Source organism: Cherax quadricarinatus, chromosome 45, assembly GCF_038502225.1.
Source record: "Cherax quadricarinatus isolate ZL_2023a chromosome 45, ASM3850222v1, whole genome shotgun sequence".
Taxonomy (NCBI): domain Eukaryota; kingdom Metazoa; phylum Arthropoda; class Malacostraca; order Decapoda; family Parastacidae; genus Cherax; species Cherax quadricarinatus.
The window spans coordinates 5,121,302-5,137,459 of record NC_091336.1 but is presented as its reverse complement, the minus strand read 5'-3'; positions in this window follow the sequence as shown (position 1 = coordinate 5,137,459).

Below are 16,158 nucleotides of genomic sequence, written 5' to 3'. Positions count from 1 at the left end.
GGAGTGGTGAAGAAGGAAGGACAATAGATGGAGTGGTGAAGAAGGAAGGACAATAGACGGAGTGGTGAAGAAGGAAGGACAATAGATGGAGTGGTGTAGAAGGAAGGACAATAGATGGAGTGGTGAAGAAGGAAGGACAATAGATGGAGTGGTGAAGAAGGAAGGACAATAGATGGAGTGGTGAAGAAGGAAGGACAATAGATGGAGTGGTGAACAAGGAAGGACAATAGATGGAGTGGTGAAGAAGGAAGTACAATAGATGGAGTGGTGAAGAAGGAAGGACAATAGATGGAGTGGTGAAGAAGGAAGGACAATAGATGGAGTGGTGAAGAAGGAAGGACAATAGATGGAGTGGTGAAGAAGGAAGGACAATAGACGGAGTGGTGAAGAAGGAAGGACAATAGATGGAGTGGTGAAGAAGGAAGGACAATAGATGGAGTGGTGAAGAAGGAAGGACAATAGATGGAGTGGTGAAGAAAGAAGGACAATAGATTGAGTGGTGAAGAAGGAAGGACAATAGATGGAGTGGTGAAGAAGGAAGGACAATAGATGGAGTGGTGTAGAAGGAAGGACAATAGATGGAGTGGTGTAGAAGGAAGGACAATAGATGGAGTGGTGAAGAAGGAAGGACAATAGATGGAGTGGTGAAGAAGGAAGGACAATAGATGGAGTGGTGTAGAAGGAAGGACAATAGATGGAGTGGTGAAGAAGGAAGGACAATAGATGGAGTGGTGAAGAAGGAAGGACAATAGATGGAGTGGTGAAGAAGGAAGGACAATAGATGGAGTGGTGAAGAAGGAAGGACAATAGATGGAGTGGTGAAGAAGGAAGGACAATAGATGGAGTGGTGTAGAAGGAAGGACAATAGATGGAGTGGTGTAGAAGGAAGGACAATAGATGGAGTGGTGAAGAAGGAAGGACATTAGATGGAGTGGTGAAGAAGGAAGGACAATAGATGGAGTGGTGAAGAAGGAAGGACAATAGATGGCGTGGTGAAGAAGGAAGGACATTAGATGGAGTGGTGAAGAAGGAAGGACAATAGATGGAGTGGTGAAGAAGGAAAGACAATAGATGGAGTGGTGAAGAAGGAAGGACAATAGATGGAGTGTTGAAGAAGGAAGGACAATAGATGGAGTGGTGAAGAAGGAAGGACAATAGATGGAGTGGTCAAGAAGGAAGGACAATAGATGGAGTGGCGAAGAAGGAAGGACAATAGATGGAGTGGTGAAGAAGGAAGGACAATAGATGGAGTGGTGAAGAAGGAAGGACAATAGATGGAGTGGTGAAGAAGGAAGGACAATAGATGGAGTGGTGAAGAAGGAAGGACAATAGATGGAGTGGTGAAGAAGGAAGGACAATAGATGGAGTGGTGAAGAAGGAAGGACAATAGATGGAGTGGTGTAGAAGGAAGGACAATAGATGGAGTGGTGAAGAAGGAAGGACAATAGATGGAGTGGTGAAGAAGGAAGGACAATAGATGGAGTGGTGAAGAAGGAAGGACAATAGATGGAGTGGTGAAGAAGGAAGGAGAATAGATGGAGTGGCGAAGAAGGAAGGACAATAGATGGAGTGAAGAAAGAAGGACAATAGATGGAGTGGTGAAGAAGGAAGGACAATAGATGGAGTGAAGAAGGAAGGACAATAGATGGAGTGGTGAAGAAGGAAGGACAATAGATGGAGTGGTGAAGAAGGAAGGACAATAGATGGAGTGAAGAAGGAAGGACAATAGATGGAGTGGTGAAGAAGGAAGGACAATAGATGGAGTGGTGAAGAAGGAAGGACAATAGATGGAGTGGTGTAGAAGGAAGGACAATAGATGGAGTGGTGAAGAAGGAAGGAGAATAGATGGAGTGGCGAAGAAGGAAGGACAATAGATGGAGTGAAGAAGGAAGGACAATAGATGGAGTGGTGAAGAAGGAAGGACAATAGATGGAGTGAAGAAGGAAGGACAATAGATGGAGTGGTGAAGAAGGAAGGACAATAGATGGAGTGGTGAAGAAGGAAGGACAATAGATGGAGTGAAGAAGGAAGGACAATAGATGGAGTGGTGAAGAAGGAAGGACAATAGATGGAGTGGTGAAGAAGGAAGGACAATAGATGGAGTGGTGTAGAAGGAAGGACAATAGATGGAGTGGTGAAGAAGGAAGGACAATAGATTGAGTGGTGAAGAAGGAAGGACAATAGATGGAGTGGTGAAGAAGGAAGGACAATAGATGGAGTGGTGAAGAAGGAAGGACAATAGATGGAGTGGTGAAGAAGGAAGGACAATAGATGGAGTGGTGAAGAAGGAAGGACAATAGATGGAGTGGTGAAGAAGGAAGGACAATAGATGGAGGGGTGAAGAAGGAAGGACAATAGATGGAGTGGTGAAGAAGGAAGGACAATAGATGGAGTGGTGAAGAAGGAAGGACAATAGATGGAGTAGTGAAGAAGGAAGGACAATAGATGGAGTGGTGAAGAAGGAAGGACAATAGATGGAGTGGTGAAGAAGGAAGGACAATAGATGGAGTGGTGAAGAAGGAAGGACAATAGATGGAGTGGTGAAGAAGGAAGGACAATAGATGGAGTGGTGAAGAAGGAAGGACAATAGATGGAGTGGTGTAGAAGGAAGGACAATAGATGGAGTGGTGAAGAAGGAAGGATAATAGATGGAGTGGTGAAGAAGGAAGGACAATAGACGGAGTGGCGAAAAAGGAAGGACAATAGATGGAGTGGCGAAGAAGGAAGGACAATAGATGGAGTGGTGAAGAAGGAAGGACAATAGATGGAGTGGCGAAGAAGGAAGGACAATAGATGGAGGGGTGAAGAAGGAAGGACAATAGATGGAGTGGTGAAGAAGGAAGGACAATAGATGGAGTGGTGAAGAAGGAAGGACAATAGATGGAGTGGTGAAGAAGGAAGGACAATAGATGGAGTGGTGAAGAAGGAAGGACAATAGATGGAGTGGTGAAGAAGGAAGGACAATAGATGGAGTGGTGAAGAAGGAAGGACAATAGATGGAGGGGTGAAGAAGGAAGGACAATAGATGGAGTGGCGAAGAAGGAAGGACAATAGATGGAGGGGTGAAGAAGGAAGGATAATAGATGGAGTGGTGAAGAAGGAAGGACAATAGATGGAGTGGTGAAGAAGGAAGGACAATAGATGGAGTGGTGAAGAAGGAAGGACAATAGATGGAGTGGTGAAGAAGGAAGGACAGTAGATGGAGTGGTGTAGAAGGAAGGACAATAGATGGAGTGGTGAAGAAGGAAGGACAATAGATGGAGTGGTGAAGAAGGAAGGACAATAGATGGAGTGGTGAAGAAGGAAGGACAATAGATGGAGTGGTGAAGAAGGAAGGACAATAGATGGAGTGGTGAAGAAGGAAGGACAATAGATGGAGTGGTGAAGAAGGAAGGACAATAGATGGAGTGGCGAAGAAAGAAGGACAATAGATGGAGTGGTGAAGAAGTAAGGACAATAGATGGAGTGGTGAAGAAGGAAGGACAATAGATGGAGTGGTGAAGAAGGAAGGACAATAGATGGTGTGGTGAAGAAGGAAGGACAATAGATGGAGTGGTGAAGAAGGAAGGACAATAGATGGAGTGGTGAAGAAGGAAGGACAATAGATGGAGTGGTGAAGACGGAAGGACAATAGATGGAGTGGTGAAGAAGGAAGGACAATAGATGGAGTGTCGTAGAAGGAAGGACAATAGATGGAGTGGTGAAGAAGGAAGGACAATAGATGGAGTGGTGAAGAAGGAAGGACAATAGATGGAGTGGTGAAGAAGGAAGGACAATAGATGGAGTGGTGAAGAAGGAAGGACAATAGATGGAGTGGTGAAGAAGGAAGGACAATAGATGGAGTCGTGAAGAAGGAAGGACAATAGATGGAGTGGTGAAGAAGGAAGGACAATAGATGGAGTCGTGAAGAAGGAAGGACAATAGATGGAGTGGTGAAGAAGGAAGGACAATAGATGGAGTGAAGAAGGAAGGACAATAGATGGAGTGGTGAAGAAGGAAGGACAATAGATGGAGTGGTGAAGAAGGAAGGACAATAGATGGAGTGGTGAAGAAGGAAGGACAATAGATGGAGTGGTGAAGAAGGAAGGACAATAGATGGAGTGGTGTAGAAGGAAGGACAATAGATGGAGGGGTGAAGAAGGAAGGACAATAGATGGAGTGGTGAAGAAGGAAGGACAATAGATGGAGTGGTGAAGAAGGAAGGACAATAGATGGAGTGGTGAAGAAGGAAGGACAATAGATGGAGTGGTGAAGAAGGAAGGACAATAGATGGAGTGGTGAAAAGGAAGGACAATAGATGGAGTGGTGAAGAAGGAAGGACAATAGATGGAGTGGTGAAGAAGGAAGGACAATAGATGGAGTGGTGAAGAAGGAAGGACAATAGATGGAGTGGTGAAGAAGGAAGGACAATAGATGGAGTGGTGAAGAAGGAAGGACAATAGATGGAGGGGTGAAGAAGGAAGGACAATAGATGGAGTGGCGAAGAAGGAAGGACAATAGATGGAGGGGTGAAGAAGGAAGGACAATAGATGGAGGGGTGAAGAAGGAAGGACAATAGATGGAGGGGTGAAGAAGGAAGGACAATAGATGGAGTGGTGAAGAAGGAAGGACAATAGATGGAGTGGTGAAGCATTAAGGACAATAGATGGAGTGGTGAAGAAGGAAGGACAATAGATGGAGTGGTGTAGAAGGAAGGACAATAGATGGAGTGGTGAAGAAGGAAGGATAATAGATGGAGTGGTGAAGAAGGAAGGACAATAGATGGAGTGGTGAAGAAGGAAGGACAATAGATGGAGTGGTGTAGAAGGAAGGACAATAGATGGAGTGGTGAAGAAGGAAGGACAATAGATGGAGTGGTGAAGAAGGAAGGACAATAGATGGAGTGGTGAAGAAGGAAGGACAATAGATGGAGTGGTGAAGAAGGAAGGACAATAGATGGAGTGGTGAAGAAGGAAGGACAATAGATGGAGTGGTGAAGAAGGAAGGACAATAGATGGAGTGGTGAAGAAGGAAGGACAATAGATGGAGTGGTGAAGAAGGAAGGGTGTTGCGCCCCTGATCTGGACACAATGTATTTTTAATATGTACATATTTTATTATCAAATAATTCCATATATTAGATATTTTCATTAATAGCTATAATGCAAATATCTTAGTTTATATTATTATTGACTAACTTAGCTTGTGTAAATTAGGTAGGCTATATTCAGTTTTTTAATTGGTTCAACTCTTGTTTGAATCAGTGGGGTTCCTGTGAGTCACGTGATCCAACAACCCCAACACTGGATCACACCCAGTGTTGGGGTTGCTGGGTTTGCCTCAAGCAGGTACCTCGTGGCCTCTCTAAGTTACCTCCTGGTGGTTGATTCCCTCTCTTAAGGATCTCTTGGAGTTCTCTCTTACTCCGGTGGTTAATTTGTTGGTTCAGCTAACTTAATCTGCCTTGTCAGCCCTTGTGGGTTTGTGGTTGGTGTAGTACTTCTTCGTGGGTCAGATTGAATGTACTGTTCGTCACTCTGTAGCACAGTTATTTGTGTGTACTTGTCGGTACAAATCTTAGTCTGGAAATAAGAAGACATCACTAAAGTTGAGTTTATAGTCTCATTCTCATTTATTTGTATATGTTATAGTATTGTTCATAGTATAACCAGTAGGTACTTGACAACCTTAATTATTGAGGGTAAGCCAATATTCATATGTATATATATATATATATATATATATATATATATATATATATATATATATATATATATATATATATATATATATGTATATATGTATATATATATATTATAAGTTTATTATTATTATTATCACACTGGCCGATTCCCACCAAGGCAGGGTGGCCCGAAAAAGAAAAACTTTCACCATCATTCACTCCATCACTGTCTTGCCAGAAGGGTGCTTTACACTACAGTTTTTAAACTGCAACATTAACACCCCTCCTTCAGAGTGCAGGCACTGTACTTCCCATCTCCAGGACTCAAGTCCGGTCTGCCGGTTTCCCTGAATCCCTTCATAAATGTTACTTTGCTCACACTCCAACAGCACGTCAAGTATTAAAAACCATTTGTCTCCATTCACTCCTATCAAACACGCTCATGCATGCCTCCTGGAAGTCCAAGCCCCTCGCACACAAAACCTCCTTTACCCCCTCCCTCCAACCTTTCCTAGGCCGACCCCTACCCCGCCTTCCTTCCACTACAGACTGATACACTCTTGAAGTCATTCTGTTTCGCTCCATTCTCTCTACATGTCCGAACCACCTCAACAACCCTTCCTCAGCCCTCTGGACAACAGTTTTGGTAATCCCGCACCTCCTCCTAACTTCCAAACTACGAATTCTCTGCATTATATTCACACCACACATTGCCCTCAGACATGACATCTCCACTGCCTCCAGCCTTCTCCTCGCTGCAACATTTATCACCCACGCTTCACACCCATATAAGAGCGTTGGTAAAACTATACTCTCATATATTCCCCTCTTTGCCTCCAAGGACAAAGTTCTTTGTCTCCACAGACTCCTAAGTGCACCACTCACTCTTTTTCCCTCATCAATTCTATGATTCACCTCATCTTTCATAGACCCATCCGCTGACACGTCCACTCCCAAATATCTGAATACGTTCACCTCCTCCATACTCTCTCCCTCCAATCTGATATTCAATCTTTCATCACCTAATCTTTTTGTTATCCTCATAACCTTACTCTTTCCTGTATTCACCTTTAATTTTCTTCTTTTGCACACCCTACCAAATTCATCCACCAATCTCTGCAACTTCTCTTCAGAATCTCCCAAGAGCACAGTGTCATCAGCAAAGAGCAGCTGTGACAACTCCCACTTTGTGTGTGATTCTTTATCTTTCAACTCCACGCCTCTTGCCAAGACCCTCGCATTTACTTCTCTTACAACCCCATCTATAAATATATTAAACAACCACGGTGACATCACACATCCTTGTCTAAGGCCTACTTTTACTGGGAAAAAATTTCCCTCTTTCCTACATACTCTAACTTGAGCCTCACTATCCTCGTAAAAACTCTTCACTGCTTTCAGTAACCTACCTCCTACACCATACACTTGCAACATCTGCCACATTGCCCCCCTATCCACCCTGTCATACGCCTTTTCCAAATCCATAAATGCCACAAAGACCTCTTTAGCCTTATCTAAATACTGTTCACTTATATGTTTCACTGTAAACACCTGGTCCACACACCCCCTACCTTTCCTAAAGCCTCCTTGTTCATCTGCTATCCTATTCTCCGTCTTACTCTTAATTCTTTCAATTATAACTCTACCATACACTTTACCAGGTACACTCAACAGACTTATCCCCCTATAATTTTTGCACTCTCTTTTATCCCCTTTGCCTTTATACAAAGGAACTATGCATGCTCTCTGCCAATCCCTAGGTACCTTACCCTCTTCCATACATTTATTAAATAATTGCACCAACCACTCCAAAACTATATCCCCACCTGCTTTTAACATTTCTATCTTTATCCCATCAATCCCGGCTGCCTTACCCCCTTTCATTTTACCTACTGCCTCACGAACTTCCCCCACACTCACAACTGGCTCTTCCTCACTCCTACAAGATGTTATTCCTCCTTGCCCTATACACGAAATCACAGCTTCCCTATCTTCATCAACATTTAACAATTCCTCAAAATATTCCTCCATCTTCCCAATACCTCTAACTCTCCATTTAATAACTCTCCTCTCCTATTTTTAACTGACAAATCCATTTGTTCTCTAGGCTTTCTTAACTTGTTAATCTCACTCCAAAACTTTTTCTTATTTTCAACAAAATTTGTTGATAACATCTCACCCACTCTCTCATTTGCTCTCTTTTTACATTGCTTCACCACTCTCTTAACCTCTCTCTTTTTCTCCATATACTCTTCCCTCCTTGCATCACTTCTACTTTGTAAAAACTTCTCATATGCTAACTTTTTCTCCCTTACTACTCTCTTTACATCATCATTCCACCAATCGCTCCTCTTCCCTCCTGCACCCACTTTCCTGTAACCACAAACTTCTGCTGAACACTCTAACACTACATTTTTAATCCTACCCCATACCTCTTCGACCCCATTGCCTATGCTCTCATTTGCCCATCTATCCTCCAATAGCTGTTTATATCTTACCCTAACTGCCTCCTCTTTTAGTTTATAAACCTTCACCTCTCTCTTCCCTGATGCTTCTATTCTCCTTGTATCCCATCTACCTTTTACTCTCAGTGTAGCTACAACTAGAAAGTGATCTGATATATCTGTGGCCCCTCTATAAACATGAACATCCTGAAGTCTACTCAGCAGTCTTTTATCTACCAATACATAATCCAACAAACTACTGTCATTTCGCCCTACATCATATCTTGTATACTTATTTATCCTCTTTTTCTTAAAATATGTATTACCTATAACTAAAGCCCTTTCTATACAAAGTTCAATCAAAGGGCTCCCATTATCATTTACACCTGGCACCCCAAACTTACCTACCACACCCTCTCTAAAAGTTTCTCCTACTTTAGCATTCAGGTCCCCTACCACAATTACTCTCTCACTTGGTTCAAAGGCTCCTATACATTCACTTAACATCTCCCAAAATCTCTCTCTCTCCTCTGCATTCCTCTCTTCTCCAGGTGCATACACGCTTATTATGACCCACTTCTCGCATCCAACCTTTACTTTAATCCACATAATTCTTGGATTTACACATTCATATTCTCTTTTCTCCTTCCATAACTGATCATTTAACATTACTGCTACCCCTTCCTTTGCTCTAACTCTCTCAGATACTCCAGATTTAATCCCATTTATTTCCCCCCACTGAAACTCTCCTACCCCCTTCAGCTTTGTTTCGCTTAGAGCCAGGACATCCAACTTCTTTTCATTCATAACATCAGCAATCATCTGTTTCTTGTCATCCGCACTACATCCACGCACATTTAAGCAACCCAGTTTTATAAAGTTTTTCTTCTTCTCTTTTTTAGTAAATGTATACAGGAGAAGGGGTTACTAGCCCATTGCTCCCGGCATTTTAGTCGCCTCATACGACACGCATGGCTTACGGAGGAGAGATTCTTTTCCACTTCCCCATGGACAATAGAAGAAATAAAAAAGGACAAGAGCTATTTAGAAAAAGGAGAAAAACCTAGATGTATGTATATATATATATATATATGCATGTGCGTGTCTGTGAAGTGTGACCAAAGTGTAAGTAGGAGTAGCAAGATATCCCTGTTATCTAGCGTGTTTATGAGACAGAAAAAGAAACCAGTAATCCTACCATCATGCAAAACAGTTACAGGTTTTTGTTTCACAGTCATCTGGCAGGACGGTAGTACTTCCCTGGGTGGTTGCTGTCTACCAACCTACTACCTATATATATATATATATATATATATATATATATATATATATATATATATTTATATATATATAGATATATATATATATATATATATATATATATATATTTATATATATATACATATATATATATATATATATCAAGAGAAGTGTAGGAACTTAACTCCCTGTTTGTTAAATATTTTAGTTCTGAATGTATACTCCTCGACAACTTTACTAGTAAAGATCTTTAAATTTTATTTTGTTTTGTATTCATTCATTTGGGATCTTTATTAATATTGAAGAGATCCAGCAGTAACAGTCTGATTGATCAGGCTCTGATCCACCAGGAGGCCTGGTCACAGACCGGGCCGCGGGGGCGTTGCCCCCCGGAACTCTCTCCAGGTAAACTCCAGCTTACAGAGTAGCCTGGATAACTAAAATAGAATATAATCCAACCTCTTGTTACGAAACCAGAAACAGGTCAGGAGTCAGAAGCGACCAGTTAGTTAACTCTCTAGTTTGCTCTGGAGAAGTTTTAGAAGGCGGTCATTGTAATAAATAACAATAACTGGAGAGGTTTAGAGGGAAAGAAGTAAGTCAGTGGTTGCAAAATCAGAGGACTATACTTGAGTACAGTAGTAACTATATTTTATGAGTGTGAGGCATCAAGGGTTTTGAACCCAACAATAACAGAGTGGCAGCCGCTGCTACTCGAGGATCATTAAATTGAGGCCTGGTCACAGACCGGGCCATGGGGGCGTTGACCCCCAGAACTCTCTCCAGGTACTCTCCAGAGAGGAGACTGGAGGCGGTGCAGATGATGCAGCAGAGAGGAGACTGGAGGCAGTGCAGATGATGCAGCAGAGAGGAGACTGGAGGCAGTGCAGATGATGCAGCAGAGAGGAGACTGGAGGCGGTGCAGATGATGCAGCAGAGAGGAGACTGGAGGCAGTACAGATGATGCAGCAGAGAGGAGACTGGAGGCAGTGCAGATGATGCAGCAGAGAATAGACTGGAGGCAGTGCAGATGATGCAGCAGAGAGGAGACTGGAGGCAGTACAGATGATGCAGCAGAGAGGAGACTGGAGGCAGTGCAGATGATGCAGCAGAGAGGAGACTGGAGGCAGTGCAGATGATGCAGCAGAGAGGAGACTGGAGGCGGTGCAGATGATGCAGCAGAGAGGAGACTGGAGGCAGTGCAGATGATGCAGCAGAGAGGAGACTGGAGGCAGTGCAGATGATGCAGCAGAGAGGAGACTGGAGGCAGTGCAGATGATGCAGCAGAGAGGAGACTGGAGGCAGTGCAGATGATGCAGCAGAGAGGAGACTAGAGGCAGTGCAGATGATGCAGCAGAGAGGAGACTAGAGGCAGTGCAGATGATGCAGCAGAGAGGAGACTGGAGGCAGTGCAGATGATGCAGCAGAGAGGAGACTGGAGGCAGTGCAGATGATGCAGCAGAGAGGAGACTGGAGGCAGTGCAGATGATGCAGCAGAGAGGAGACTGGAGGCAGTGCAGATGATGCAGCAGAGAGGAGACTAGAGGCAGTGCAGATGATGCAGCAGAGAGGAGACTGGAGGCAGTGCAGATGATGCAGCAGAGAGGAGACTGGAGGCGGTGCAGATGATGCAGCAGAGAGGAGACTGGAGGCAGTGCAGATGATGCAGCAGAGAGGAGACTGGAGGCAGTGCAGATGATGCAGCAGAGAGGAGACTGGAGGCAGTGCAGATGATGCAGCAGAGAGGAGACTGGAGGCAGTGCAGATGATGCAGCAGAGAGGAGACTGGAGGCAGTGCAGATGATGCAGCAGAGAGGAGACTGGAGGCAGTGCAGATGATGCAGCAGAGAGGAGACGGGAGGCGGTGCAGATGATGCAGCAGAGAGGAGACTGGAGGCAGTGCAGATGATGCAGCAGAGAGGAGACTGGAGGCAGTGCAGATGATGCAGCAGAGAGGAGACTGGAGGCAGTGCAGATGATGCAGCAGAGAGGAGACTGGAGGCGGTGCAGATGATGCAGCAGAGAGGAGACTGGAGGCAGTGCAGATGATGCAGCAGAGAGGAGACTGGAGGCAGTGCAGATGATGCAGCAAAGAGGAGACTGGAGGCAGTGCAGATGATGCAGCAGAGAGGAGACTGGAGGCAGTGCAGATGATGCAGCAGAGAGGAGACTGGAGGCAGTGCAGATGATGCAGCAGAGAGGAGACTGGAGGCAGTGCAGATGATGCAGCAGAGAGGAGACTGGAGGCGGTGCAGATGATGCAGCAGAGAGGAGACTGGAGGCAGTGCAGATGATGCAGCAGAGAGGAGACTGGAGGCGGTGCAGATGATGCAGCAGAGAGGAGACTGGAGGCGGTGCAGATGATGCAGCAGAGAGGAGACTGGAGGCAGTGCAGATGATGCAGCAGAGAGGAGACTGGAGGCAGTGCAGATGATGCAGCAGAGAGGAGACTGGAGGCAGTGCAGATGATGCAGCAGAGAGGAGACTGGAGGCAGTGCAGATGATGCAGCAGAGAGGAGACTGGAGGCAGTGCAGATGATGCAGCAGAGAGGAGACTGGAGGCGGTGCAGATGATGCAGCAGAGAGGAGACTGGAGGCGGTGCAGATGATGCAGCAGAGAGGAGACTGGAGGCAGTGCAGATGATGCAGCAGAGAGGAGACTGGAGGCGGTGCAGATGATGCAGCAGAGAGGAGACTGGAGGCAGTGCAGATGATGCAGCAGAGAGGAGACTGGAGGCAGTGCAGATGATGCAGCAGAGAGGAGACTGGAGGCAGTGCAGATGATGCAGCAGAGAGGAGACTGGAGGCGGTGCAGATGATGCAGCAGAGAGGAGACTGGAGGCGGTGCAGATGATGCAGCAGAGAGGAGACTGGAGGCAGTGCAGATGATGCAGCAGAGAGGAGACTGGAGGCAGTGCAGATGATGCAGCAGAGAGGAGACTGGAGGCAGTGCAGATGATGCAGCAGAGAGGAGACTGGAGGCAGTGCAGATGATGCAGCAGAGAGGAGACTGGAGGCGGTGCAGATGATGCAGCAGAGAGGAGACTGGAGGCAGTGCAGATGATGCAGCAGAGAGGAGACTGGAGGCAGTGCAGATGATGCAGCAGAGAGGAGACTGGAGGCAGTGCAGATGATGCAGCAGAGAGGAGACTGGAGGCAGTGCAGATGATGCAGCAGAGAGGAGACTGGAGGCAGTGCAGATGATGCAGCAGAGAGGAGACTGGAGGCAGTGCAGATGATGCAGCAGAGAGGAGACTGGAGGCAGTGCAGATGATGCAGCAGAGAGGAGACTGGAGGCAGTGCAGATGATGCAGCAGAGAGGAGACTGGAGGCAGTGCAGATGATGCAGCAGAGAGGAGACTGGAGGCAGTGCAGATGATGCAGCAGAGAGGAGACTGGAGGCAGTGCAGATGATGCAGCAGAGAGGAGACTGAGAGGACTGGAGGGTGCAGATGATGCAGCAGAGAGGAGACTGGAGGCAGTGCAGATGATGCAGCAGAGAGGAGACTGGAGGCAGTGCAGATGATGCAGCAGAGAGGAGACTGGAGGCGGTGCAGATGATGCAGCAGAGAGGAGACTGGAGGCAGTGCAGATGATGCAGCAGAGAGGAGACTGGAGGCAGTGCAGATGATGCAGCAGAGAGGAGACTGGAGGCAGTGCAGATGATGCAGCAGAGAGGAGACTGGAGGCAGTGCAGATGATGCAGCAGAGAGGAGACTGGAGGCAGTGCAGATGATGCAGCAGAGAGGAGACTGGAGGCAGTGCAGATGATGCAGCAGAGAGGAGACTGGAGGCGGTGCAGATGATGCAGCAGAGAGGAGACTGGAGGCAGTGCAGATGATGCAGCAGAGAGGAGACTGGAGGCGGTGCAGATGATGCAGCAGAGAGGAGACTGGAGGCGGTGCAGATGATGCAGCAGAGAGGAGACTGGAGGCAGTGCAGATGATGCAGCAGAGAGGAGACTGGAGGCAGTGCAGATGATGCAGCAGAGAGGAGACTGGAGGCAGTGCAGATGATGCAGCAGAGAGGAGACTGGAGGCGGTGCAGATGATGCAGCAGAGAGGAGACTGGAGGCAGTGCAGATGATGCAGCAGAGAGGAGACTGGAGGCGGTGCAGATGATGCAGCAGAGAGGAGACTGGAGGCGGTGCAGATGATGCAGCAGAGAGGAGACTGGAGGCAGTGCAGATGATGCAGCAGAGAGGAGACTGGAGGCAGTGCAGATGATGCAGCAGAGAGGAGACTGGAGGCAGTGCAGATGATGCAGCAGAGAGGAGACTGGAGGCGGTGCAGATGATGCAGCAGAGAGGAGACTGGAGGCAGTGCAGATGATGCAGCAGAGAGGAGACTGGAGGCAGTGCAGATGATGCAGCAGAGAGGAGACTGGAGGCAGTGCAGATGATGCAACAGAGAGGAGACTGGAGGCAGTGCAGATGATGCAGCAGAGAGGAGACTGGAGGCAGTGCAGATTATGCAGCAGAGAGGAGACTGGAGGCAGTGCAGATGATGCAGCAGAGAGGAGACTGGAGGCAGTGCAGATGATGCAGCAGAGAGGAGACTGGAGGCAGTGCAGATGATGCAGCAGAGAGGAGACTGGAGGCAGTGCAGATGATGCAGCAGAGAGGAGACTGGAGGCGGTGCAGATGATGCAGCAGAGAGGAGACTGGAGGCGGTGCAGATGATGCAGCAGAGAGGAGACTGGAGGCAGTGCAGATGATGCAGCAGAGAGGAGACTGGAGGCGGTGCAGATGATGCAGCAGAGAGGAGACTGGAGGCAGTGCAGATGATGCAGCAGAGAGGAGACTGGAGGCGGTGCAGATGATGCAGCAGAGAGGAGACTGGCGGCAGTGCAGATGATGCAGCAGAGAGGAGACTGGAGGCAGTGCAGATGATGCAGCAGAGAGGAGACTGGAGGCAGTGCAGATGATGCAGCAGAGAGGAGACTGGAGGCAGTGCAGATGATGCAGCAGAGAGGAGACTGGAGGCGGTGCAGATGATGCAGCAGAGAGGAGACTGGCGGCAGTGCAGATGATCTTTAGGTCAATGTACATTGCGAAATTATACGAGGCGGTAAAAAAAATTTTTTTTGTACCACACGGACCTTCTACCGGGGTAGGGTGACCCAATAAGAAAACAAATTCACCATCATTCAGTCAATAGGCGTTTTGGTATTAATGGGACTAGAAATTACATGTGGTGGAACTCTTTTTTAACAAAATGGCCGGCTTCCACTTAGTTAGGGTGGCCCTAAATAATGGAACCCTTTCACCATTATTTGTTTAATAGCTGTCGTGGTATGATTCATAAATAAATCTAGTGGAGGAGGGATTGTTGAGATAGTACAGTCATGTTAATGGTACACTGATAAACTGGCTTTGTAAGTCTAAGATAAGTAGAGTGAGGTGTAGGGGACGTCCCAGGAAGAGCTGGAACTAGGCTGCGAAATAGGTTTTGAGTTGTATGCGCTTGAGCATCTGCCAGGCTTGTTATACCAGCGTGAGTGTATACAAATTATTTTTAAGATTTGGCGTGCTGTTAGAGTGTGAGCAAGGTAACGTTTTTGAAGGGATAGCTGGATAACTGGACCTCGAGGTGGAACGTATAGTGCCTGCACTTCTCTGTAGGAGGGGTGAGAATGTTGCAGATAGAAGGGTCATGTAAATTGTGATTGCAGAGCAAATCTGGCAAGACAGTAGTTGAATGAATGATTGTGAATATGATGTTTTCTTTTGGGTCAACCTACTCTGGTAGGGAGCGTCCTGATATATGTACTCCCTGCCTGCCTGTCTGCCTGCCTGCCTGCCTGCCTGTCTGCCTGCCTGCCTGCCTGCCTGCCTGCCTGCCTGCCTGCCTGTCTGCCTGCCTCCCTTCCTGGCTGCCCCTCCCTCCCTCCCTCCCATCTTCATCTAGGCCTATAATTACCGTCAAGATGAACCATACACTGGTCGCCTCAAGACACAGTACCATCACTCGGGAATCTTTCATTAGTAGGCCTCTCATTATCCCCAGTATTATGGTCTGGTAGCAGGTAGGAGCCAGGTGGATGATGCCGATGATTAATGACATGGATGTCAGGAAAGCTCAAGAATGTGTCCAAGAATCTGCCCTGTGTTTGACACATGTAGACAACCTTCCACATGTAGACAACCTTCCACATGTAGACAACCTTCCACATGTAGACAACCTTCCACATGTAGACAACCTTCCACATGTAGACAACCTTCCACATGTAGACAACCTTCCACATGTAGACAACCTTCCACATGTAGACAACCTTCCACATGTAGACAACCTTTCACATGTAGACAACCTTCCACATGTAGACAACCTTCCACATGTAGACAACCTTCCACATGTAGACAACCTTCCACATGTAGACAACCTTCCACATGTAGACAACCTTCCACATGTAGACAACCTTCCACATGTAGACAACCTTCCACATGTAGACAACCTTCCACATGTAGACAACCTTCCACATGTAGACAACCTTCCACATGTAGACAACCTTCCACATGTAGACAACCTTCCACATGTAGACAACCTTCCACATGTAGACAACCTTCCACATGTAGACAACCTTCCACATGTAGACAACCTTCCACATGTAGACAACCTTCCACATGTAGACAACCTTCCACATGTAGACAACCTTCCACATGTAGACAACCTTCCACATGTAGACAACCTTCCACATGTAGACAACCTTCCACATGTAGACAACCTTCCACATGTAGACAACCTTCCACATGTAGACAACCTTCCACATGTAGACAACCTTCCACATGTAGAC